Genomic DNA, 26452 nt, shown 5'->3' with positions numbered 1-26452 from the left:
GCACATACTTTTAAGCTTCCTGGTCGCTAAGTCACCCCGCCCGTGACGTCTCGCCCATCCATTGGACTGATTACACATGTGATTCAGAGTGTGGTCACGCTGAGGGGGTTCCCATAGCGTTTCGACGCAGCTTGAGTTCCTGAAGGGGAACCGAGTGGTGGAAGCTGAAAAAGGAGGAATGTTATGAGGACTTTAGACAGAAGTTAGTGGTCAGGTAGTGCTGCCAGATGACTGGAAAACTAAGAAGTGATCAGGGTGACAGGAAGAAAGGTGCTGGGTGTGTCATCTGGAAGGAGGAAAGAAGATAAGGAGACTTGGTGGTGGAATGAGGAAATTCAGGATAGTATCCAGAGGAAGAGGTGGAAGAAGTTAGCCAAGAAGAAGTGGGACATGGACAGGACTGAGGAGAGTAGACAGGAATACAAGGAGTTACAGTGCAGAGTGAAGAGGGAGGTGTCTAAGGCCAAGCAGGAGGCATATGACGAGTTGTACACTAGGTTAGACACTAGAGAAGGACAGAAGGACTTGTACAGGTTAGCTAGGCAGAGGGATAGAGGTGGGAAGGATGTGCAGCAAGTTAAACTTATTAAGGATAGAGATGGAAGGGTGCTCACAAGTGAGGAGAGTGTACAGAGGAGATGGAAGGAGTACTTTGAAGAGCTGATGAATGAGGAAAATGAGAGGGAAAAAAGAGTAGAAGGGGTGATCTCTGTGGAACAGAAAGTAGATAAGATTAGAAAGGATGAAGTCAGGAAGGCTTTGAAGAGGATGAAAAGTGGGAAGGCAGTTGGTCCTGATGACATCCACTCAGGTCTGGAAGTGTCTAGGAGAGGCAGCAGTGGAATTTTTAATTTTTTTGTTTGTTTAACAGGGTTTTAGAGAGTTAGAAGATGCCTGAGGAATGGAGAAGTAGTGTATTAGTGCCGATCTTTAAGAATAAGGGTGACGTGCAGAGTTGCAGCAACTATAGGGGGAGAAAGTTGATGAGCCACACAATGAAGCTATGGGAAAGAGTAGAGTGGAAGCTAGGTTAAGGAAGGTAGTGGAAATTTGTGAGCAGCAGTATGGCTTCATGCCCAGAAAGAGCACAACAGATGCAATTTTTGCTCTGAGAATTTTGATGGAGAAGTATAGGGATGGTCAGAGGGAGTTGCACTGTGTTTGTAGACTTGGAGAAAGCGTATGATACGGTGCCAAGAGAAGAGCTGTGGTACTGTATGAGGAAGTTGGGAGTAGCAGAGAAGTATGTCAGAGTGGTGCAGGACATGTTTGAGAGGAGCAGGACAGTGGTGAGTTGTGCTGTAGGTCAGACAGAGGAGTTCAAAGTGGAGGTGGGACTGCATCAGGGATCGGCTCTGAGCCCCTTCCTGTTTGCTATGGTGATGGACCAGTTGTCAGAGGAAGTCAGACAGGAGTCTCCTTGCACAATGATGTTTGCGGATGACATTGTGATCTGTAGTGAGAGCAGGAAACAGGTAGAGGAAAACCTGGAGAGGTGGAGGTTTGCGCTGGAGAGAAGAGGAATGAAAGTCAGTCGTAATAAGACTGAGTACATGTGTGTGAATGAAAGGGAGGGAAGTGGAACAGTAAGATTACAGGGTGAAGAGGTGAAGAAGATACAGGAGTTTAAGTACTTGGGGTCAACAGTCCAGAGTAATGGAGAATGTGGGAAAGAGGTAAAAAAAAGCGAGTGAAGGCAGGTTGGAATGGGTGGTGAAAGGTGTCGGGAGTTCTGTGTGATAGAAAAATATCAGCGAGAATCAAGGGGAAGGTGTACAAGACAGTGGTGAGACCGGCCATGCTGTATGGTTTAGAGACAGTGGCACTGAGGAAGAGACAGGAGTCAGAGCTAGAGGTAGCAGAGCTGAAGATGTTGAGGTTCTCTTTGGGAGTGGCAAGGTTGGACAGGATTAGGAACTAGTACATCAGGAGAATAGCTCATGTTGGATGTTTGGGGGACAAAGTTAAGGAGGCCAGATTAAGATGGTTTGGGCATGTTCAGAGGAGGGAAAGTGAGTATATTGGTAGGAGAATGTTGGACATGGAGCTGCCAGGCAGGAGGCAAAGAGGAAGGCCAAAGGGTTAGAATGAGAATACGAAGCTAGTGGGTGCAAGTGTTGAGGATGCAGAAGATAGGGATAGGTGGAGAGTGATGATTCACTGTGGTGACCCCTGAAGGGAAAAGCCGAAAGAAGAAGAAGAAGAAGAAGAAGAAGAAATGTATTATGAAGGCCCAATGTAAGTACTCTTCAAATAAGGCATAACCATAAACTGTAGGATTTAATTGTAGGATTTCTAAAATAAACAATACAGACACAATAATATACTGGATATTACAATTTCAAGTCTAAAACCCTCTCAGTATAGTGACATTCTCAGGGTAGGGTAAAATTTCGCTGTGTGACTGATTTTTTTGTAGTATATGTTTCATTTATAGAGCGTGAAGATCCTCAGGATCAGATCTCCCCCTACTGGTAAGAAACAGACAGCACCAAATTATACTGTACAAATGGTTTTTAAGTTAAATACACTGTTAGCTGTAATAGTAAGGATACATATGTACAATAGATTACATTAAAATGCCAAAAGTCTGAATATAGCAACAGTAGAAGCAGCAGACAGATCAGGATTAAATGAGAAAAGATGATATCAGCGGCAGGTCTGATCCAGCAAAGGTGGCAGCCAAGAAGTCAGGTATAAATCTGGAACTTGAGGCACTGAGAATGTCAAGGGAGAAAAATTGATAGTAGTAGAAGAGGTTATAGAGGGAAGCACAGAAAACAGAGGCCAGTATAGGTACCGGGATCCAACACCAGCCCATGGTGATTTGAGGCTCCAATACTACCTACTACACAACAGTCTATTACTTTACTGAACAGAGACATCATAACCAAGGAAAAGGTTCCAAAATAGCTATTAAAACTATGGGAGATGCTGTAATAATCATCACTGGAGTGCATTGTTACCATTTCCTTATGAAACACCAGATGGTAATATAAAACCTCATCAGATTAAAAAAAAAAATTCAGGTCGAAACAGATGCATTTGTGCTTCAGTGTATTGGAGGTTTTAGTAATGAGTTTGTGTGAATATACAGCACTGTGCTTACTGGCTGCACAGTAATAAACAGCAGAGTCTGACTGGAGGAGTTTAGAGATGGTCAGACTTCCTTCAGTCATGCTCTTTCTGCTCAGTCTGAATCGATCGTTAAATCCGTCCTCGTAATTTGGTTTACCTGTAGCAGTAGATGTATATCCAATCAGTGCCATGACTGTGTGGCTGTTTTGCACATACCATAACATTACTGGTAAGTTACTGTCATCATGGATGCACTGGATTGTTACTTCGCCTGTTTCGTTGGCTAGGAGCAAGGAGGTCTGTTGAAATTTTACACAGTTTGTTCTCCCTGTTAAAAAAACACACACACACACACACACACAAAGAAAATATTTGTCAAAGCTGTTACTTTAATTCCAAATCATGGAAAGTCAATGAATGTGTGTTCAATATGTCTTACCAAATAACAAAATAAACAACACAAAAAGCTCATAAATGCCAATCATCTTTCTGTTAACCAGCAAGAGTGGGTCTGCCTTGTTCTGTAGCATTCACATTGCCTTAATACTATCATGGGGCGGGGTTAAACTCTCTGAAAACAATTAAAACAAACTTTGTGACTCTCTTATTAATGATAGGTTTTTGGCAATTATTATCTTTTAGATTATGTTTGCTCATTTGCACATTTATTGGACCAATGATTTTTTTTCTTAATGTAAGAATGTGACACCTCGGCAGCATTAAGACATTAATCAATTTTTACAGGTGACAATAAAGCTTTGACAATATTCTGGAGTTATGCCAGTTGTTACGATCACCAGCTGGAGTGCCCACGAACTCCACTAGAGGGCACTCCACCCCGGACTCTTGCCATTGTCCTCAGGGCTCCATTTCCCATGTGTCCCTTGCCCCACCTGTGTCATGTGCTACCCCTTGTTTGTGTGTCATGTTCTGATTGGTTCCTTTGTTTCGTGTGTCATGTTTTCATTGGTTGGTTTTGTCATGTGTTCTCCCTGTTCTATATAAAAGTTGCTCACCCATGCTCCTAGGGGCTGATTGTTGTGTTGTGTTTGTGATTGTTATAGTTTCCGAGTTTCCGGGTTCACCTGTGTTTTTGACCCTTGGACTGTTTTCCATGTTTTTGATTGTTTGCTGCCTGCCCTGACCATTGCCTGTGTTCTGGATTACTCTTTTGCTTCTGCCTTGGATTATACTGTTTGCTGGTGCTCGACCCTGCCTGTTTTGACCACACTAGTAAATAAAGCCTTGCATTTGGATCCCCAACTCCGTTGTCGACCCCCCTACGTTACACCAGTTATGTTCTTAGCTAATATTAATAGTTATTGTTGGTAGTGGGTTAGTGGGTAGTGGAATTTAGCTAAGATTTTGTAGATTTATAATTTAAAATTAATCATTTTTCTGGTACGTTCAACATGACTTAATGAGATAATGATAGCTAAAGTAGCTTGAGGTCATTTTAGCTTTAGCTTGATAATTTTTTTTTAAATCTATAAAAACTCTTGTGTTTTTTGTATGTAATTTTTATTTAATATTGTTATTACTGATCTTTCAGTTATGTAACTTTTTTCAGATTGATTACTAGGCTATTAGAGGGACTTTATGTGCAATCAGAATTTGAATTGTGATTTATTGTCCAAATACACTTGCAGCAGAAAGAGTGCAACCATCCAAAGATAAATACATTGATATAAGGTATATAAGGTAAATATGATTTACATTAAATTGCAAAAGTTATATGCTATAAAAGTATTTCTAACTTATGAAACTCATGGAGGGGTTTGATAAAACACTGGAACTAAAAGGCTCAAACATGTTCCAGCATGACAAAGCCCCTATGAACAAAGCAAAGTCCATGAAGTCATGAGTTTCGAAGGCTGGAGTGGAAGAAGTCGAATGTCCTGCACAGAACCCTGACCTCAACTCCACTGAACACCTTTGGGATGAACTGGAACGCCAACTGCGCCCCAGACCTTCTCACCCAACATCAGTGCCCAACCTCACTAATGCTCTTGTAGCTGAATGAACACAAATCCCCCCAGCCACGCTCCAAAATCTAGTGGAAGGCCTTCCCAGAAGAGTGGAGGTTATTATAACAGCTTTGTGCTATAACCAACTCTGTGTTAATGTCCATGGTTTTGGAATGGACACATGCTATGGGTGTGATGGTCAGGTATCCATACACTTTTGGCCATATAGGGTAAACCCTCACAGCTTTTTGAACAAATCCAATAAAAACTCAAATAATCATCATCAAGTTCAGTCAACATATATATATAAAATACCAGATGTTATTTTTGTCCAAAACCTCATCAGATAACAAGCCTCTGGTGCATGTGTGTTATGTTTTAGTAAGGCTGTTGTGTAAGTGTGCAGCACTGTGCATACTGGCTGCACAGAAATAAACAGCAGAGTCTGACTGGCGGAGATTAGAGATGGTCAGACTTCCTTCAGTTACGCTCTTTCTGCTCAGAGTAAACCGATCTTTATATCCATCTTCGTAGTTTGGATCACTTGTCGCTCCAGCGGTATATCCGATTAGTGCCATAACTGTATGGCTGTTTTGCTGATACCAATACATACGTAGTAGGCTACTATCATCATGATTACAATGGATTGTTACATCACTTTTTTCAGTGGCTAGGACTGATGTAGTCTGTTGAAATTTAACACAGTTTGCCTTCCCTGTTGAAGCAAAAAAAGAAGCTGTCAAAATTGAAAACAAAACAGTCTATAATTTCAATGGACAAAAGTAAATATGAAATATTCAGTTAACTTCAGTAACTGCTTTATCTTGTTCAGGGCCACAGTGATATGCTTTCTGAAAAAATGCCTTACCATAAAACAAAACAAAGAAAACACAGAGTCCACAAGTACAATACATCCTTCTGATGCACAGCCTGAGTGAGTCTGACTCATCTTAAAGCATTTACATTTCCTTTACACTATTAAAGGTGGGTGGGGTGTGATGATGTGATGAGCTTCCACAAGTAAATCAGGAAGTTTTCAAAAAGTAACAAAAGCCAAATTTTGGAAGTCTATGAAGAAGTCTTTGAAATTACTGTAGTTTTACAATAGTCAAGTTTCTGGCAAGTTTATGTAAAATAATTTTTATTCACATCTCTATATATTTAGAACACATTATCTCTTCATTCTGAATAATGAATTCGTATTTGGTCACTTCCCCACTCTAGACAGATACAGTTAGCTCGATAAATATACGCTGTAGCATTTTTATAGCACTTTTTATAAGTGGTCCCCCAATTTTTACAGGACCAAAAATAATTGGTGAATAAATAAATAAATGGTCATTTTTACTTCTTGGGGGCACATCCTTTGCAGTCAATGACTGCCTGAAGTCTGGAACAGACATCACCAGCCACTGGATTTCTTCCATGATGTTGCTCTGCCAGGCCTTTACTGCAGTTGTCTTCAGTTCCTGCTTGCTCTTGGTGTGTTTTCCCTTCAGTTTTGCTTTCAGCAAATGCATGCTCAATTGGATTCAAGTCAGGTGATTGATCTGGCCATTGCAGTCCACTTCTTTGCCTTAAAAAAGTCTAGGGCTGCTTTCATAGTATACTTTGGGTCCATCTGCACTGTGAATTTTTCTGTCATTTACTACAGTTGTTTTCTGTGGTCATTCTGGCCTTTTGGTGTTCCTGAGCTCACCAGTGCATTCTTACTTTTTAAGAACATACTAGATTTGGCCACACCTGATGTTTTTGCTATCTCTCTGATGGATTTGTTTTGTTTTTTCAGCTTAATGATGGCTTGCTTCACTGGCAGCGACAGCTCTTTGGACTTCGGATTCTTAACAGCAACAGATTCCAAATCCAAATGCCACACCTGAAATCAACTTATCTGCTTATCTAAGTAAAATAATGAGAGAATAACACACATTTGGCCATGCAACAGTTGAGCAGCCAGTTGTCCAATTACTTTTGGTACCTTAAAAGTTAATAATAATAATAATAATAATAATAATCCTTTTAGCTAAAATACTGACTGTGAACCCTCTGCAGTGCAGTTATTCCTAATCGTACCACATCTGCAGAATGTCTCGCAGCAAAACAGAATAATTCAACGATTCAAAATGCCATGAATACAAAGAGATACAGGAGATCTTTGATTGGTGGTTTAGCTGACTAGCCAGTGCAGATACTGGAACATATGAGTATAATACAAATAAAACCATTTGAAAATAGGCATAATTAACTATTTTCATTAAAGAAAAAAAAAGATCACATAATGATCAGCCTAGAAATAAATCCATAGACCTTTTCTGAACAAATGCAAAGAGCAAGAGTTGCATCATTTGTATACAAACTCAAATAATCATAGTAAAGTTCAGCAACCTTATCCATATAAAACACCAGAAAGTAATTTAAAACCTCATCAGATAACAAACTTCTGATGTGTGTGATGTTTTAGTAAGGCTGTTGTGTAAATGTGCAGCACTGTGCTTACTGGCTGCACAGTAATAAACAGCAGCGTCTGACTGAAGGAGATTAGAGATGGTCAGACTTCCTTCAGTCATGCTCTGTCTGCTCAGTTTGAACCGATCTTTAAATCCATCCTCATACTGTGGCTCACTTGTCCGTCCAGCAGTATATCCAATTAGATCCATAACCGTTTGGGTTTTTTGCTGATACCATAACATTGCTGGTAAGCTGCTAGCATCATGGCTACAATTGATTGATATGTCTCCTGTTTCATTGACTAGGATGAATGAAGTCTGTTGAAATGTCACACATTTTGCCCTCCCTGTTAAAGCAAAAAAAAAGTAAATAGTTATAATATAATTTAATGTACTTAAGTCAATGCGAGTGGATTATTAATTCAGTTACTCAGTTCAGTTTAGTAACTGCTTTATCTTGTTCAGGGTGATATGCTTTTTTAAAAAATGTCCTACCGAAAAACAAAATGAAGACAACACAGAGTCCGTAAGTACCATACATTCTTCTGATGTACAGCCTGAGTGAATCTGACATTTTAGAGCATTTGCACTATTAGAGGTGGGTGGGGTATGATGATGTGATGAGCTTCCACATTTAATAAACCAGGAAGTCCTCAAAAGAGAGGAAGAGACTTTCAGTGTTCTGGTTAAGAAACATCTCCCCCTATTGACCCTAAACTGTACTGATCCTTAGAGAAGTGTAACTGAACCTGAAGATATATGAAAATCCATTGCTTATGGAAAAACTGATTTGGACCCCTGGTCCAAGCCCCTGTCCTGCACTGTTTAGTCTTTTCTCTGCTCTAACACACTCACTTCAACTCAATAAGGAGTGCTAATTAGTTGATTAGCTGAATCTGGTGTGTTGAGAGCAGGGAAAACACTAAAATATGCAGGACAGGGGGTACTCTAGGATCAGGGTTGGGAACTTTTACAATAACAAACCAGAAGCCAACTCTGTCACATAGAAAAAAAAAGAAAAGAAAAGACATTACGTATAGCTTAGGTGGCTTTACCTGATCTACCCCTGCACTGCCATACCAACATTTTATCCACTGCCATCCACTAACAGGTTCAAGAAAAAAAACTGTGAAACCTTACCTGAAAAACTGCATTAATTACTGCAAATTTCATAGTGCACTGCATACAAAACTCCCTTTAAACAAAATTTTAGAAAATTATACACAGTGTCGGGTCCCGACTAGTGGTTAGCCCACAGCGCTGAGAGTGCTGTGACCCAGGTTCGATTCCCGGCCAGGGAACCAGCCCTGGCCACTTGGGCGGTGTGCAACAATGCGCTCTGAGTAATGGTCCCAAGCCCGGATAAAATTGGGGAGGGTTGCGTCAGGAAGGGCATCTGGGGTAAAAACTGTGCCAAATCAAATACGTGGACCAATGATCTGCAGCGGTGATCCCTAACAGGAGCAGCTGAAAGAGGAAGAACAACAAAGATGCACAGTATATTGTGTGTGTGATTGCTAGGGGTGCTTGGTTGTTGCTGTGGTGTTCCAGGCATAAGGAATGGGGTATTTGTAGGTGTAAGGGCAACTGGCTGTTGGAATAATTGGTGGATATGGGAATTTTCACCTGTGAGGGTTATTTTTGGGGTTATTCATTAGCTGTGTGGGTAGTTCATGAGAGTTGTGGCAATTAGTGGTAGGGGGATGTGGGTGTGGCAATTAAATGAAGATGATATCTAATATTAAAAAGATGCCGTGTGAACCTTTCTGGCAAGTTTACATTAAAACATTTGCATTCATATCTGTATTTAAATCTGGTTAGAACACATTACATCTAATATCCTAACATCTAGTAGTAGAACACTAGAGTAGGTTATTCTACTCTCTAAACTTTAGAGTTTGAGCAGAGACATCGTATCCAAGGAAAAGTTTCAGAAAAAGCTGTTCATAGTATTTTGGTGCTGTAATATTTGCTTTAGCTTGATGTCATTTGTTTCCATATGAAACACCAGATGGGAATATTAATCTTCATCAGATAAAAAGGCGTTTGAAAGGGTGTGAAAAACACATCTCTTCAAAATAAATACAAAAAAATGCATGAAATAGTGCAATTATTACACTGATAGGAGATTATTTCTAATATAATGTAGGTCCCTCTCATATAACTTTTACAGGAGTTCAGAGAATTAAAAAAAAGAATAAGGACAAGATCGGCTGTTTTCTGTTTCATAAGCTCTCCAGAGCATGCCACAGTCTGGTTATCTCTACCTAAATTTTAAACTGTCTTAAGTGAACAGCACACAGTTTGAAGCAGGGTTTGAGGTTTTAGTAAGGTGGTTGTGTAAGTGTGCAGCAGTGTGCAGCAGTGCAGCAGTGTGCAGCAGTGTGTGTGTGTGGATCTTTAAATCCATCCTCATAGTTTGGATTCCCGGCCGCCCCATAGATGTAACCGATTAGACCCATGGCAGTGATGCTTTTTTGCTGATACCATAACATATTATATAAGTTAGTGTCATCATGACTACAATGGATAATTACTTTTTCTGTTTCATTGACTAGCAGTGATGGGATCTGTTGAAAATTTACACAGTTTACCCTCCCTGTTGAAAAAAGGAAATAGTTGTCAATCTTCAATAAGAATCCAAATGAAAGACAAAAATCAATGTGCATTTTTAAAATGTCCTACCAACAATCAAGATGAAGAACACACAGAGTTCACAAGAACCATCCATCCTTATGAGGCACAGCTTGAGTGAGCACACTGATATGAGACTTTATACCATTACAGAGGGGTGGGGTGTGTATAGCTTCTACATATAAACCAGGAAATCCTCTGAAAGCATTAAAGGCAAAACATTTTGAGGTCTCTACAAAATCATAGTATTTAAATTATAATTTTGTTAAAATTAGCATGCAGTTCTTGCAATGTCTCTGTATTCTTTAGATTTCTAAATATTAACTTTTGAAGCAGAGGAACTTAAAGTCTGATATCTATCTAAAAATGTAATACATTGCAAGGATAAATATTGGGATGTTAGGAGCTATTATCATTGTAATTGATGTCCAGCTCATGTAAGTTTTTGTTTAGGAGGTGTGCTTGCAGACCTACATTTTTGAAAAGGATTAAAGTCAGAGGATAAAAAAAGTTCTACTGTTATCTCCAACATAACATCATTAGCTTCATAGGTGTAAAAATAATAATCATAATGGTGTTCAGGTACCAGGTACCATATGCGTACAAAACACCAGATGGTAGTAGAAAAACCACTTCAGATAACAAACTTCTGATGTGTGTGATGTTTTAGTAAGGCTGTTGTGTAAGTGTGCAGCACTGTGCTTACTGGCTGCACAGTAATAAACAGCAGAATCTGACTGACGGAGATTATAGATGATCAGACTTCCTTCAGTCATGCTCTTTCTGCTCAGTTTGAACCGATCTTTAAATTTGTCCTCGTACTTTGGATCACTCGTAGCTGTAAAGGTATATCCGATCAGTGCCATTTCTGTACGGCTGTTTTGCTGATACCATAACATGCAATCTAAGTTAGTGTCATCATGGCTACAACTGATTGTAATGTTTTCTGTTTCAGTGACTAGGGTCGATGGAGTCTGTTGAAATGTCACACAGTTTGCCTTCCCTGTTGAAGCAAAAAAGAAACAGTTGTCAAAATTTAAAAAAAGATAAACACACTATAATTTCAATGGATTAGAGTCAATATTATCAATGTTCATTCATTCATTCAATTTCAACTGTGTTTGCTTCTTCTGAGTTGTGGTTATATGCCTTTAAAAAAATGTCCTACCGAAAGACAAAATGAAGAACACGCAGAGTCCACAAGTACAATACATGCTTCTGATGTACAGCCTGAGTGAGTCTGTCTCATTTTAGAGCATTTACCTTTCCTTTATACTATTACAGGTGGGTGGGGTGTGCCAATGTGATGAGCTGACACATTTAAACCAGGAAGTCCTCAAAAAGCAACACAAATCAATTACTTACAGAATAACTGATTAAGACTCAAATGACAAGAACTCTCTAAATAACATGACTTATTACTTTAATACAACAATTTGTAAAATGTCGGGATTTGGCCATTCAGCCACAGGAGTGAAGGTCTGGCACTGATGCTGGGTGAGGAGGTCTGGGGTGCAGTTGGGGTTCCAGTTCATCCCAAAGGTGTTCAGTGGGGTTGAGGTCAGGACTCTGTGCAGGACACTCGAGTTCTTCCACTCCAGCTTTGGCAATTTATACAATTGTGCGTTTTCAACTTTGTGGCAACAGTTTGGGGAAGAACCAGATATGGGTGTGATGGACAGGTGTGCATATGCTTTTTGCCATATAGAGTATTATTTGTGTGTGGTTGCTATGGTATTCCAGGCATTAGAAATGGGGTTATTTGTAGGAGTGAGGGCAATTGGCTGTGAGGGTAATTGGTAGGAGTGTGAGGGGTATTTTTTGGGTGGAGGGTTATTCCTGTTGGCATTAAAAGCAAAAATTTAAAATTTGAGGTCTCTAACTAACTCATAATATTAAAATTGTAATTATGTTCAAAATAGTATGCAGTTCTTGCAATTTCTCTGTCTTCTTAAGGTTTCTAAGAAAGAACCTTCGAAACAGAAGTGAACCTTTGAAACAGACCTACATTTTTGGAGAACATTGAAGGTCAGAGAATTAAAAAACAAACAAAAAAAAACAAGATCTACTGTTGTTTACAAAATAACATCATTAGCTTCATTTGTATTAAAACTCAATCATAGTGGAGCTCAGTAACCATATGCATATAAAACACCAGATGGTAATAGAAAAAAACACTTCAGATAAAAAACCTCTGATGTTTGTAATGTTTTAGTAAGGCTGTTGTGTAAGTGTGCAGCACTGTGCTTACTGGCTGCACAGTAATAAACAGCAGAGTCTGACTGATGGAGATTATAGATGGTCAGACTTCCTGCAAGTGTGCTCTGTCTGCTCAGTTTGAACCGATGGTTAAATTTGTCCTCATACTTTGGATCACTGATAGCTGAAAAGGTATATCCAATCAGTGCCATAACTGTACGGCTGTTTTGCTGATACCAATACATACGTTCTAAGTTATTGTCATCATGGCTACAACTGATTGTAATGTTTTCAGTTTCACTGACTAAAATTGATGGATTCTGTTGAAATGTTACACAGTTTGTCCTCCCTGTTGAAGCAAAAAAAGAAACAGTCGTCAAAATTGAAAACAAAAACACACTATAATTTCAATAGATTAGAGACAATATTATCTGATATTCATTAATTCATTCATTCATTCAGTTCAGTTAAGTAACTGCTTTATCTTGTTTAGGGTGATATGCTTTTTAAAAATGTCCTACCGAAAAACAAAATGAAGACAACACAAGTACCATACATCCTTCTGATGCACAGCCTGAGTGAATCTGACTCATTTTAGTGCATTTACACTTCCTTTACATTATTAGAGGTGGGTGGAGTCTGGTGATGTGAAGACCTTCCACATTTAAACCACGAAGTCCTCAAAAAATGTCAGTGTTCTGATTGAGAAACATCTCCCCCTATCGACCCAAAACTGCATTGATCTTAAGAGATGTCTAACTGAACAGATATCATCAGAATTCATTGTCTATGAAAAACCTGATTTGGATTCAGCCACAGCATATCTCAGCATATCTGGGGGCACACAGTGGCTTGGTGGATAGCATGTGTGCCCTGCACCTCTTAGGCTAGGGGTTTGAATCCCGCCTCCGCCCTGTGTGTCTGTGTGGAGTTTGCATGTGCTCCCTGTGCTTCAGGGGCTTCCTCTGGGTATTCCAGTTTTCTGCCCCAGTCCAAAGACATCTGTTGTAGGCTGTTTAGCATTCCCAAATTATCCATAGTGTGTGAATAGGTGTGAGAGTGTGTGATTGTGCCTTGCGATGGGTTGGCACTCTGTCCGGGGTGTCCCCCACCTTGTGCCACCAATGGTTGGATGGAAATCTCATGTGTTAACACCATGGTCACTAACCCTGGTCCTAGATAATCCCCTTTCCTGCAAATTTTATTATTTTCTCTGCTCTCACTTCAACTCAGGAAGGAGTGTTAGTTAGCTATTTAGCTGAATCAGTTCTGTTGAGTGCAGGGAAAAATACTAAAATGTGAAGGATAATGGGTAATCTAGGATCAGGGGAACCTTTAGAAACCAGAAGCAAAAAAAAAAAAAAAAGAGATACAGCTTATTTCCATTTTAACATGCATGTTTTTAACATGTTTTTAAAAACAAATTCTTGTGGTCAATTATGTGACACTCATGGTTCAGCTAAACTAGGCATAGTCCTAAATATGTTCATATGTGGACAATCCACTGGTTTTTGAATGCTATCAGCTCTTCATATGCTACACAGACACTCTTTTATAAGCCAGCATGAATGTGATGCTCAAATAACGTACTAACTATGATCTAAAATATTATATACAAAAGTTCACTAATTTGATATTTAGCATAACAGCATTGGGAAATTTCACTGTTTGTATCACCACTGTTTGTATCAAGCATGCTTGTTCCTGACTGCAATAGGCCTATAACATTATGAGTTAATTGAAGGGACTCTCCACAGCCATGCTCCAAAAATTAGTGGAAAGGATCTTAAATGTATTTTAAAAGGAAGCAGAATGGAGAACCACCATACTCAATACTATTCATAATAACATACTTTTTAACATTATGTCTTTTATGCTATGATAAAAGTTCATATTGCAAGGTTTGGTTTTGTATGTTATAAATGTGGCACTCAAGTTTCGCAGCATGCAACTTTTTTTTTTTTTTTTTTTGTATGTGCACATGTGCACATCAAGTAGGGGGCGCGGGTCAGGTAACCACAGAGTAAACCACAGTGTGGATGTACTGTAAATAAGTTTAGATATACATTGTGTGCTTGTGACGCAAAGTTGATATTTACTGTATAGAAGTTAGGCACGAGTAAGGCAAATGTGAATATTTTATTCTATGAGACTGGATGTTAATATAACTTACATAAGAATTATACAACACAGAAACACTAGACAATTAAAAAATATCTATTCATTAAATGTGCATATGAACTGGCTGTCTCCCCCCTGTTAATGATATTATTTCTATTATTATGTTGGATACATTTTTCCAACCAAAGCTATCAAATAAAATAAAATCTAAAATCCAAACCTAAATAAATGACAGTGCACTGCCCCACTTGTAAAATATCCCATGAATATGCTTGTAATAAGCCACCTGTGGAATCATGTAGATTTATAGATATGCAATAGGATGTTGTGTTCTGGTTTTTTTTTTTTTTTTTTTTGAGCTACTGCGTTTTTATTTTTGCAGTGAGGGCAGTGTGTTGATACCCAGATGCCCTGTGAATGTTTCTGGCATTTGCATTAAGTTACATTAAAACATTCATGTTCATGTATTCAGTATTTGTACCTGTTTTGAACACATTATCTGTTCATCCTGAATAATGCATCTATATTCGGTTACTTCCTTACTCTAGACAGATATGCTTTAGAGTTTGAGTAGAGACATCATAACTAAGGAAATGTTTCAATAAAGTCTCAATTAGAGATTATTGTAGCTGCTGTTGTCTAAATACTGCTGTAATATTTAATGGAGCTCATTCTCATAATTTCCATGTGAAAATCCAGATGGTAATATGAAACATCATCAGATAAAAAAAAAAAAAAAAAAAAAAAAAAAACACCCCTGTTTGAAACAGATGCTGCATTTGTGGTTCAGTGTATTTGAGGTTTTAGTAATGGGTTTGTGTGAATATACAGCACTGTGCTTACTGGCTGCACAGTAATAAACAGCAGAGTCTGACTGAAGCAGATTAGAGATGGTCAGACTTCCTTCAGTCATGCTCTTTCTGCTCAGTCTGAACCGATCTTTAAATCCGTCCTCATACTCTGGCTTACCCCTAGTGGTATAGGTATATCCAATCAGTGCCATAATTGTGCTACTGTTTTGCAGATACCATAACATTGCTGGTAAGTTACTGCCATCGTGACTGCACTGGATTGTTACTTCGCCTGTTTCGTTGACTAGGAGCGATGTTGTCTTTTGAAATTTGACACAGATTGCCTTCCCTGCTGAAAAAAGGAAATAGTTGTCAAACATCAATAAGATATTTTAATTCCAAATCAAATGCCTAAGACAATATAATGCAACATTACAAAAAAAAAGTCCTACCGAAACACAAAATGAAGAACACTAAGAGTTTACAAGAACCTTCCATCCTTATGAGGCACAACTTCAGTGAACACATTGATATGAACCTTTATACCATTATAGAGGGGTGGGGTGTGTTCAGCTTCCACATATAAACCAGGAAATCCCCTAAAAGTAAAACCTTTTAGGTCTCTAACTAACTCATAATATTAAAATTGTAAAAAATTTAAAAAAAAATTACTATGCAATACCTGCATTTTCTCTGGATTTGTACGAATTCTAAGAATGAACTTTTGAAACAGTGCACCTTAAAGTATGATGTCTATCAGAATAAATTTAAGAAATTATATAAGATAACTTTTGGGATGTTATAAACTACTTCCAGTATAATCGATGTCTATTTGATGAAAATTTTTGTTTAGGAGGTTTGCAGACATACATTTTTGGAGATCTGCCCAGGTCAAAGAACTAAACTGATTGTTGTTAAAAATTATGTTTACAACATAAACTCTTGCATAACTGTGGATAACTCTTGTGGGCTAAAATATTAAAGACATATCTGCAAAATATCTTGCAACAAAACAGAATAATTCAATGAATGATTAAGAATGGCATTCATAAAGAGCATGGGTGCATGAGTACATTATTCAAACTGTAATCAGTAATGGTCTACAAATAAATCCACAAAATTTTTTAAACAAAGAAAAATAGCTCTTAAGACTATCAGTAGTTATTATTTGTATAAAAACTCAAACAATCATAGTGGAGTTCAGTCACCATAACCATATAAAATACCAGATGTTAATATAAAACTTCATCAGATAACAAACCTCTGACATGTGTGATGTTTTAGTAAGGCTGTTGTGTAAATGTGCAGCACTGTGCTTACTGGCTGCACAGTAATAAACAGCAGAGTCTGACTGAAGGAGATTAGAGATGGTCAGATTTCCTGCAAGTGTGCTCTGTCTGCTCAGTTTGAACCGATCTTTAAATCCATAGTTTGGCTCACTAGTTGCTCCATAGTTATATCCAATCAAATGCATAGCTGTGTTGATATTTTGCTGATACCATAACATTACTTGTAAGTAACTGTCATCATGACTACACTGGATTGTTACATCTCCTTCTTCTTTGGCTGGTACTGATGGGATCTGTTGAAATTTTATGCAATTTGTCCTCACTGTTGAAAAAAAGGAAATAGTTGTCAAACATCAGTAAAATATATTTTTATTTCTAAAGCACAAAGGCTAATATGATGCAACATGTTTTTGAAAAATGTCCTACCGAAAAACAAAATGAAGAACACGCAGAGTCCACAAAAACATCCATCCTTATGAGGCACAGCTTGAGTGAACACATTGACATGAGACTTCATATCATTACAGAGGGGTGGGATGTGTTGAGCTTCTACATATAAACCAGGAAATCCTCTGAAAGCATTGAAGGTAAAAGTTTTTACAGTTCAGTTATTTCTACCTGCATCAGGTCTATAATATATAGCAGTTTTCCATCACTTTTATTGGGTAAATTTTACCCCATGTATTATTGAATAAGGTTTAACTATAATATTAATGATGTTTGGAGTTGTACATTAAACAGGAAAGTCTCCCTCACAAGTCTTTTGTTGGGGCCAGTGTTGCAGAAATCCAGCTGTGGAGGAGATAAACACTTTTAGAATCATACCTCTTAAGTATTCACAAATTATTTGTGACAATAATATAACATTGGTGTAGAAATTTCACTGGGTTTGAAAATGCTTTATAATGTTTCAGGTCACTGTGTTGATGTTGAATCGGAACTGAAAACATGTTGTGAAACTGAATACTTATGCTTATTAAGCTGATAAAAGTTTAATACTACAGTAACTTCACTTTACACAGCGCTTAACTGATCTGAATTCAAAATGGCCGGTGGCCAAAACGGACTAACACAGTACACAAAGTACTGCAACAGCTAAAACTTTTGCAAGCTATGTGGCACATAGCTGAATATATCTGCACCCAGTAAACACTTAACAATGCTATGTATATTATATTATTAATATACATATCAAACATACTGTACTGTGTCAGTTTTTACATAGGCATGTCTGCTTTATTACTAATATTGCTAATTACATGAGTAGGTTAAGGAGCAGTAGCTTATTAGTTAAATATGACTAGGTTAGCCACAAAAATTAATGTCAGCTCACTTTTTTTTTTTTTTTTTACAATGGATCATTAGCAATTTATTTAAAAGTATGTGTACAATTAGCATAAATATGAGTAGTAATGTGCCAGAAGGGATTGTTGTGTTAGTCTCTCTAAGCTAGCTGCTAAGATAACCCACTAAAAAATCCAAACGAACAACCAGAAAGAACCAGTTTCCTGCAGGCTTCTCTTAGCATGGGTTGTGATTAATGGGCAAGATTTTAATGGGGCAAATTTCATGAGGCTTTCGCATTTGGTAGATTTTACTTGAAATTCTGTAGTATATAATATGTACAATGTTAAGTATCCTTTAATGGCTTCTCTAAAGTGTGTTTATTACTGAATAAAATTACATAACTTGTGTAGATATTACCTAAAATCACAGACTGCAAGTTGATGACTTAATTATTTTAAGTAAATGTTATTCAATTTGTGAGTATTGTATTTAATAACCCCAACAATTTTTTTTTCTTTTTTTTTTTCTTTTTTTTATCATGTATGTAATTTACTATTCAAGAAGTTCTCTTTCAGACGTTAATTTTGGGAAATATGTCCAAGTCAGAAAATAAAACAGAACGCAATCTGCTGGTGTATGCTTCTTCTTGTGTCTTTTTAGTTAAAATATTGAATATGTCTTCCAGGACCCTCTGATGGCCAGGTTTTTTTTTTACCTGTACCACATCTGCAAATGTCTTGCAACAGAATAATTCAATGGAAGTTTAAGAATGTCTTAAAGAGCATGGGTACATGAGATCTTTGACTGGTAGTTTAGCTAAATAATACTTGCAGATATAGAAACCTTGCACTATGCACTGTTCCAATTGAAACATGGGAATAATATGAATAGAACATTTGAAAACTGGCACAAATGAATAAAACAGTAACATAATATGCATTAAATAAATTAATAATCACATATGAATCCACACAGCTTTTTGAATGAATACAAGTAGTTGTTAAGATCATCAGCAGCTTCTTTTGTGTAAAAATAATCATAATGGAGTTCAGTCACCTTATCCATATAAAATACCAGATGGTAATATAAAACCTCATCAGATAACAAACCTCTAGTGTATGTGTGTGTATGTGTGGGTGTGTGATGTTTTAGTAAGGCTGTTGTGTAAGTGTGCAGCATTGTGCATACTGGCTGCACAGTAATAAACAGCAGAATCTGACTGGCGGAGATTAGAGATGATCAGACTTCCATTAAGTGTGCCCTGTCTGGTCTGTTTGAACCGATCTTTAAATCCATCCTCATAGTTTGGCTCACTGGTCGCTCCCGTGGTATATCCAATTAGTGCCATAATTGGAAGGCTGTTTTGCTGATACCAATACATATTATATAAGCTACTATCATCATGACTGCACTGAATTGTGACGTCGCTCGTTTCAGTGGCTAGGATCGATGGAGTCTGTTGAAATTTTACACAGGTTGTCCTCCCTGTTGAAGCAAAAAAGAAATAGTTGTCAAAAAACACACTATAATTTCAATAAACAAAGGTTGGTATGAGTTGATATTCATTCATTCATTCAACTTCAGTAAATGCTTTATCTTGTTCAGGGCCATAGTGATATGCTTTAAAAAAATGTCCTACCAAACAACAATATAAAGACCACACAGAGTCCACAAGTACCATACATCCATCTGATGCACATCTTGAGTGAGACTGACTCATTTAAAAGAATCTGCATTTCATTTACACTATAAAGGTGGGTGGGGTATGATGATATGTTAAACTTCCACATTTCAACCAGGACAAGGAAATGTTCTGATTGAGAAACATCTCCCCCTGTTGACCCAAAACTACATTGATCCTTAGATACATATGTAACTGAACCTGAATATATTACGTAAAAATTCATTGTTTATGGAAAACTCGATTTGTACTCAGACCACAACAACTCTCCCAATAACTTCAGTAATCAGTGTAATGCAGTAATTAGTAAAATAGAGCTGAGTCTTATAAGAAACAAATAAAGTTTTATAAATGACACAGAAACACCATGGTTACCAGCCCTGGTCCAGCACCTTTTAATGTTTTCTCTGCTCAATCATTTCAACTCAGGAAGGAGTGTTAATTAGCTGATTAGTAAAATCATGTGCGTCGAGAGCAGGGAAGACACTAAAATGTGAAGGACAGTGAGTACTCTAGGATCAGGGTTGGGATCCTTTGCATTAACAAACCAGAAGCAAACTCACTGTAACACTGTAACGCTCATGGTTCAGCTAGGCTATATAAGTTTAGTACTCCTAAATATGTTCATATGTTGACATTTCACTGATTTTTGAATGATATAGGATCTTCATATGCTACATAGATACTATTTTATAAGCCAACATGAATGTGATGCTCATATTGAGTACTATCTATGATCCAGAATATAATATGATGCATATTTAATAATATGTAGTACACTTTATATATTCATATAGTTGCAGCCACTAACAGTTTGAAGAAAAAAAATTGTGAACCCTTATCTGAAATACGGCATCAATCACTATAACCTTCATTGTGCAATGCATGTTATATATAGACTTTGTTGTTCTTCTTCTTATGCCTGCTCCTGTTAGGGGTCGACACAGCGGATCCTCCATCTCCATTATGGAAATTCAGTTTATAATCTGCATATTTGATTTGGCACAAGTTTTACGCTGGATACCCTTCCTGACACAACCTATCCGGGCTTGGGACCGGCACTGAGAGTGCACTAGCTCGTGCAACCCCAGTGGCTGGGTTTGGCACTCTAACTCTAACCCTGAGGTTAAGAGTCTCATACTCAGGTGCCAGTGAGCTGGATGCCATGTTAAATATAGACTTTAATTTTGGGAAACATGTCCAAGTCAGAATGAAAGAGCACAATCTGCAGTTGTATGCTGCTTCCTATGGCTTTTATAGCTAAAATATTTAATATGTCTTCCAGAACCTTCTGCTGTCCAGTTTTCACATGTATTGCATAATAAATATCAAATGTCCGTCAGCAAAACATAATTCAGTGAAAGACTGAGAATGGCATGAATACATGGTGCATGAGTGGAGATACTGAATCATTGCAATACTGTACATACCAATCCTGCTGAACATGAGAATGATACAAATAGAACATTTTTAGAAAACCTGCACAAATTAAAGGAAGAGTAACAGAATATGCCCACAAATTAATCCATACAGCTTTTTGAACAAATGCTAATAGCTGTTAAGATCATCAGTTACTTCACTAGTATAAAAACTCAAATAATCATAGTGGAGTTCAGTCACCTTATCCATATAAAATACCAGATCGTAACATATAAAACCTCATCAGATAGCAAGCCTCTGGTGCATGTGTGTGATGTTTTAGTAAGGCTGTTGTGTAAATGTGCAGCACTGTGCATACTGGCTGCACAGTAATAAACAGCAGAATCTGACTGGCGGAGATTAGAGATGATCAGACTTCCATTAAGTGTGCCCTGTCTGGTCTGTTTGAACCGATCTTTAAATCCATCCTCGTAGTTTGGATCACTCGTCGCTCCAGCTGTATATCCGATTAGTCCCATTACTGTACGACTGTTTTGCTGATACCAATACATACGTGTTAAGCCACTATCATCATGACTACACTGGATTGTTACATTGCTTTTTTCATTGGCTAGGAGCGATGGCGTCTGTTGAAATTTTACGCTGTTTGCCTTCCCTGTTGAAAAAAAAATAGTTGTCAAAATTGAAACCAAAACACACTATAATTTCAATGGAATCAATTTCAAAAAATCAATATGAATCAATATTCATTCATTTATATATTTGTTGAAGTGCTTTATCTTGTTAAAAATGTCCTACCAAAAAACAAAATGAAGAACACACACAATCCACAAGTAACATACATTCTTCTGATGCACAGCTTGAGTGAGTCTGACTCATTTTTTTTTAAGCTTTCACATTGCATATCTAATATTGGAAGTGGGTGGGGTGTCATGAGCTTCATTTAAACCAGGAAGCCCTCAATTTCTTTTTAAATCTCCAAATATGTTTGCAATCATTATTTAAAAAAATAAATGGTTAATTTACATTTATTATTATTATTATTATTATTTATTTATTTATTTATTTATTTATTTATTTATTTATTTATTTTAAATGAGTGAATATTTTATATTTTAGGATGAGGCATTTAATTAAAATGTGTGTGAGAGAGGGAGGGAGAGAGAGAGAGAGAGAGAGAGAGAGAGGGAGCATCTAATTGTTCTGATTGAGAAATATCTCCCCCTATTGATCCAAATCTAAATTTATCCTTTGAGACATGTAAGTGAACAAAGACATCATATACATTGCTTACCGAATATCTGATTTGGACTCAGACCACAAGAACTCTCCCCGTAACTGCAATAATCCATACAGATGAGTTTTATAAGAACCACCAAGTAAAACCTCATCTGACAACAAGCCAGAAGATGGCGCCGCGGATGGCTGCCTCGGTGTTTTGGTGCGCTCTTCTATGTCTCTTTTTGTGTTTTAATTTAGTTTTCTGCCACTGCACTGGTGGCTCCTACTCCAGGGAAGAGCTCATGAACATCAGAGCTACTACCCCTGTGGACCCTTTTTCCGACTTTTCTGGCTTCTACCGTTGATTTACTGGCTATTTTGATCAAGGACGCTCGTAACAAAGTGAGGCTCTGCAGAAGAGGTAAACGCTCAGGTGTGCTTGTGCGTCTCCACCGGCGCGGATTACGCACCGCGCTTCCCGGGATATTCCTCTCTAACGTGCGCTCACTTTGCAAAAAATAGACGAGATGACACTGCTGCTGAATGAAAATAGAGACTTTTCTACGTCCTGTGTTTTGTGCTTCACTGAATCGTGGCTGTTTGATCTTATAGCGGACTCTATGCTCCAGCTGAGCGGATTTCAACTCTACAGAGCGGACAGACACACGGAGCTTTCCGGCAAAGCAAAATGAGGTGGAATCCGTTTTTATATCAACAGCGGCTATTGCAACGATGTAACTGTACTGTCTCAGCACTGTTCCCCAGACCTGGAGGCCTGCCTGCATCATTAACTGCAAACCTTTCTACTCGCCCCGTGAGTTCTCCTCATTCATTCTCATCGGTGTTTACATCCCGCCGCACGGTGATGCGCGTGGGGCGCAGCGTGCACTGGCTGACGGGAGTGTGGAACGGACAAACCCGGACGCCTTGGTTATTGTCCTAGGAGATTTTAACAAAGGTAATCTCTCCCGCGAACTCCCCAAATACAAACAGTTCATTAAGTGCCCGACCAGAGAGGGGAATGTACTGGACCACTGGTACACCACCATCAGCGGTGCTTATCGTGCTGTCCCTCTCGTTGCACTGGGTCAGTCTGACCACATCATGGTACACTTGATTTTGGCTTACAGGCAGAAGCTAAAACTCTGCAAACCTACTGCGAGGACATCAAAGAAGTGGACTAGTGAGGCTGTGGTGGAACTGCAGGAGTGTCTGGACTGTACAAACTGGGAAGTTTTCAGGTCTGCCACCAATAGTCTGGACGAGTACACAGACACTGTGACGTCCTATATTAACTTTTGTGAGGACAGCGTCATTCCATCATGCACCAGGGTGAGTTACAACAATGATAAACCCTGGTTCACAGCTAAACTCAGACAGCTGAGGTCAGAGAAAGAGGCTGCATTCAGTAGTGGGGACAAAGACAAATACAAAGAGGCCAAGTACAGATTTAGCAAGGAGGTGAGAAGAGCTAAATCAGAGCATGGTGAGAGAATGGAACAGAAACTCTCAGCCAACGACTCTGCCTCTGTCTGGAAAGGGCTTAAGGCAATCACCAACTTCAAGCCTAGAGCCCACCACTCTGTGAATGACCTGCGCTTGGCCAACAGCCTGAACGAATTTTACTGCCCCTTTGAAAGACAATGGGACATACCTGATATCCCCCCCCCCCCCCCCCCCCCCCCCCCACCACCAGTCATTGATCTGCATGACCTCCGATGCTACACCTGGATCATCCACACAGCCTCACACTTCAGTGTCGCCCTCTCCCTCACCACTCACACCTCTCTCCATCAAAGAGGGAGATGTGAATAGACTGTTTAAACGACTGAACCCCGGAAAGCCGCGGGCCCGGAAGCTGTCTCCCCCTCCACCCTGAAGCACTGTGCCAACCAGCTGTCTCCGGTGTTCACTAACATTTTTAACACCTCACTGGAGACCTGCCATGTGCCAGTCTGCTTTAAAACTTCACAGATTATTCCAGTCCCTAAAAAGGCAAGGATCACAGGACTTAATGATTACAGACCCGTTGCCTTCTGTGGTCATGAAATCTTTTGAGCGCCTCGTCTTGTCCCACCTCTAGGACATTACAGACCCTCTTCTGGATCCCATGCAGTTTGCCTACAGAGCCAACAGATCTGTAGACGATGCTGTTAACATGGCCATCCACTTCATCCTCCAGCATCTGGACTCCCCAGGATCCTATGCCAGGTTACTGTTTGTGGACTTCAGCTCTGCCTTCAACACTATCGTCCCATCTCTGCTCCGAGACAAGCTCTCTAAGCTGAACACGCCGGACTCATTGTGCAGGTGGATCACAGACTTTCTGACAGACAGACGGCAGGTTGTGAGGCTGGGGAAGCATGTCTCGGACTCCCGGATCATCAGCACTGGATCCCCCCAAGGCTGTGTCCTCTCTCCTCTGTTATTCTCCCTGTATACCAACAGCTGCACTTCTAGTCACCAGTCTGTCAAACTTCTGAAGTTCGCAGATGACACCACCCTCATCGGCCTCATCTCTGATGGAGATGAGTCGGCCTACAGAAGGGAGATGGACCGTCTGGTGTCATAGTGCAGCATGAACAACCTGGAGCTCAATGCTCTCAAGACAGCGGAGATGATAGTGGATTTCAGGAAGGACCCAGCCCCCCACCCACCCGTCATCCTCTGTGACACTCCGGTGACCTCTGTTGAGTCCTTCCGCTTCCTGGGTACCACCATCACCCAGGAGCTTAAGTGGGAGCAGAACATCAGCTCCCTCACCAAGAAGGCTCAGCAGAGGCTGTACTTCTTGCGGCAGCTGAAGAAGTTCCACCTCCCCGTGAAGATGATGGTCAACTTCTACACTGCCATCATCGAATCTATTCTCACTTCCTCCATCACAGTCTGGTTTGCTGCTGCCACGGCCAGGGACAAGGCCAAGCTGCAGCGCGTCATTCAGGTGATCGGCTGCAGCCTCCCATCACTCCAGGACTTGTACGTCTCCAGGACCTGGAGATGTGCAGCCAGGATTGCAGCCGACCCCTCTCACCCCGGACATGTACTCTTCCAGCCACTCCCCAGGACCAGGACCTCACGCCACAAGAACAGCTTCTTCCCCGCTGCCCACTGCAGTCAGCCTGCTGAACAGTGCCCCAATCCCCCCCTCCCCCCCCCCCTCTTCATTTCATCTCCCCCTTGACTTTATATCTTTGATTCTGTGTTTGCGCCTGACATCAAGACAAATTCCTTGTACTGTAGAGTGTCCTTTACTGTGCCTGGCAATAAATTGTTTCTGATTTCTGATTTCTGAAGTCAAACGTGTCACACAGACGTTCACATAAACATGCCGTTATGGTCAGTTAGAGTATATAGGCTTAGTAGTCCTAAATATGTTCATGTCAAAACACTTGCAACATTTCCATATGATAACATTCTAGTGACTTTCCAATCTTCATATTTTATACAGATGCTATTTTATAAGCCACTGTGGATATAAAGCTCATATAGAGTCCTGTCTATGATCCAAAATACAATTTTACAGTGTCTTCCAATATGTTACGCAGTACACTTTGCCCAATGATATAGGGCTTATAGTGTGTTCCTATAATATGCACTTTCTAAAATTTCTGTGTGCTACCTAGATCTTAGTTAGCCTTACCACACCTACCCCTGCACTACCATCCTCTCCTTACTTGCACCATATCCAATAACAGTTGCATGAAAAGGTTTGTAAACTCTTTGGAATTACCTGAAATACCTGCAGTGAAACTGAAACATCATCCCCACCATAGACATTACCTAGAGTCAGTGTCATTAGCTGGTGAGGTTACACATGGTTATTGAGAATCTCCTCAGTGTGGAGGAGAGTCTGAGCAAACAGTGTTGCTCCCATACACATGAGGAAGACCTCGACGAGCTCATCAAGGTAGAGCTGAACCAGCACAAGGTTCAGTGTTTGAGTGTAATCAGTGCTGCAAGGATGACCTCTGGGTAAACTTTCCTGAAAACAACTGGAACCAGTCAGATGAAGACCTTTAGCTTTAAGCAAACGACAATGCTCTCAAAGTATCAAACAAAACCCAAATATATTAAATGGAAGATTCCTTAGATGCTGCATACCCTTCAATCCACTGAGAATCTTATCAACAATCAAGAAAGCTTACCAGTGATTTTATTTTCTTTCACAGTTAGGTTGCGTGATATAATCAGTCTACCTATAAATCCCAAAATAGTTCTGCACTTGACCTTGAGGTTTGAGCTTAAATGTTTGGAACACATTTTTTTCTTCTTGTTGAAAGATGCAATATCACAAAATAAACATGTTTTTGAGTTATATGTATTTATGTATGTAACTGGTAGTGTGATCAATATGTTA

At 39.3% G+C, this 26452-nt stretch overlaps 1 pseudogene; it reads left to right on the top strand.

Annotated features, from left to right (window-relative positions):
* Window positions 1-390: 390 nt before the first annotated feature.
* On the top strand, window positions 391-24667 carry LOC128319133 (uncharacterized; annotated as a pseudogene).
* The last annotated feature ends 1785 nt before the right edge of the window (window positions 24668-26452 follow it).

The sequence above is a fragment of the Pangasianodon hypophthalmus genome, chromosome 10 (assembly GCF_027358585.1).
Source record: "Pangasianodon hypophthalmus isolate fPanHyp1 chromosome 10, fPanHyp1.pri, whole genome shotgun sequence".
Classification (NCBI taxonomy): Eukaryota; Metazoa; Chordata; class Actinopteri; order Siluriformes; family Pangasiidae; genus Pangasianodon; species Pangasianodon hypophthalmus.
This window is presented reverse-complemented; position numbering and strand designations above follow the sequence as displayed.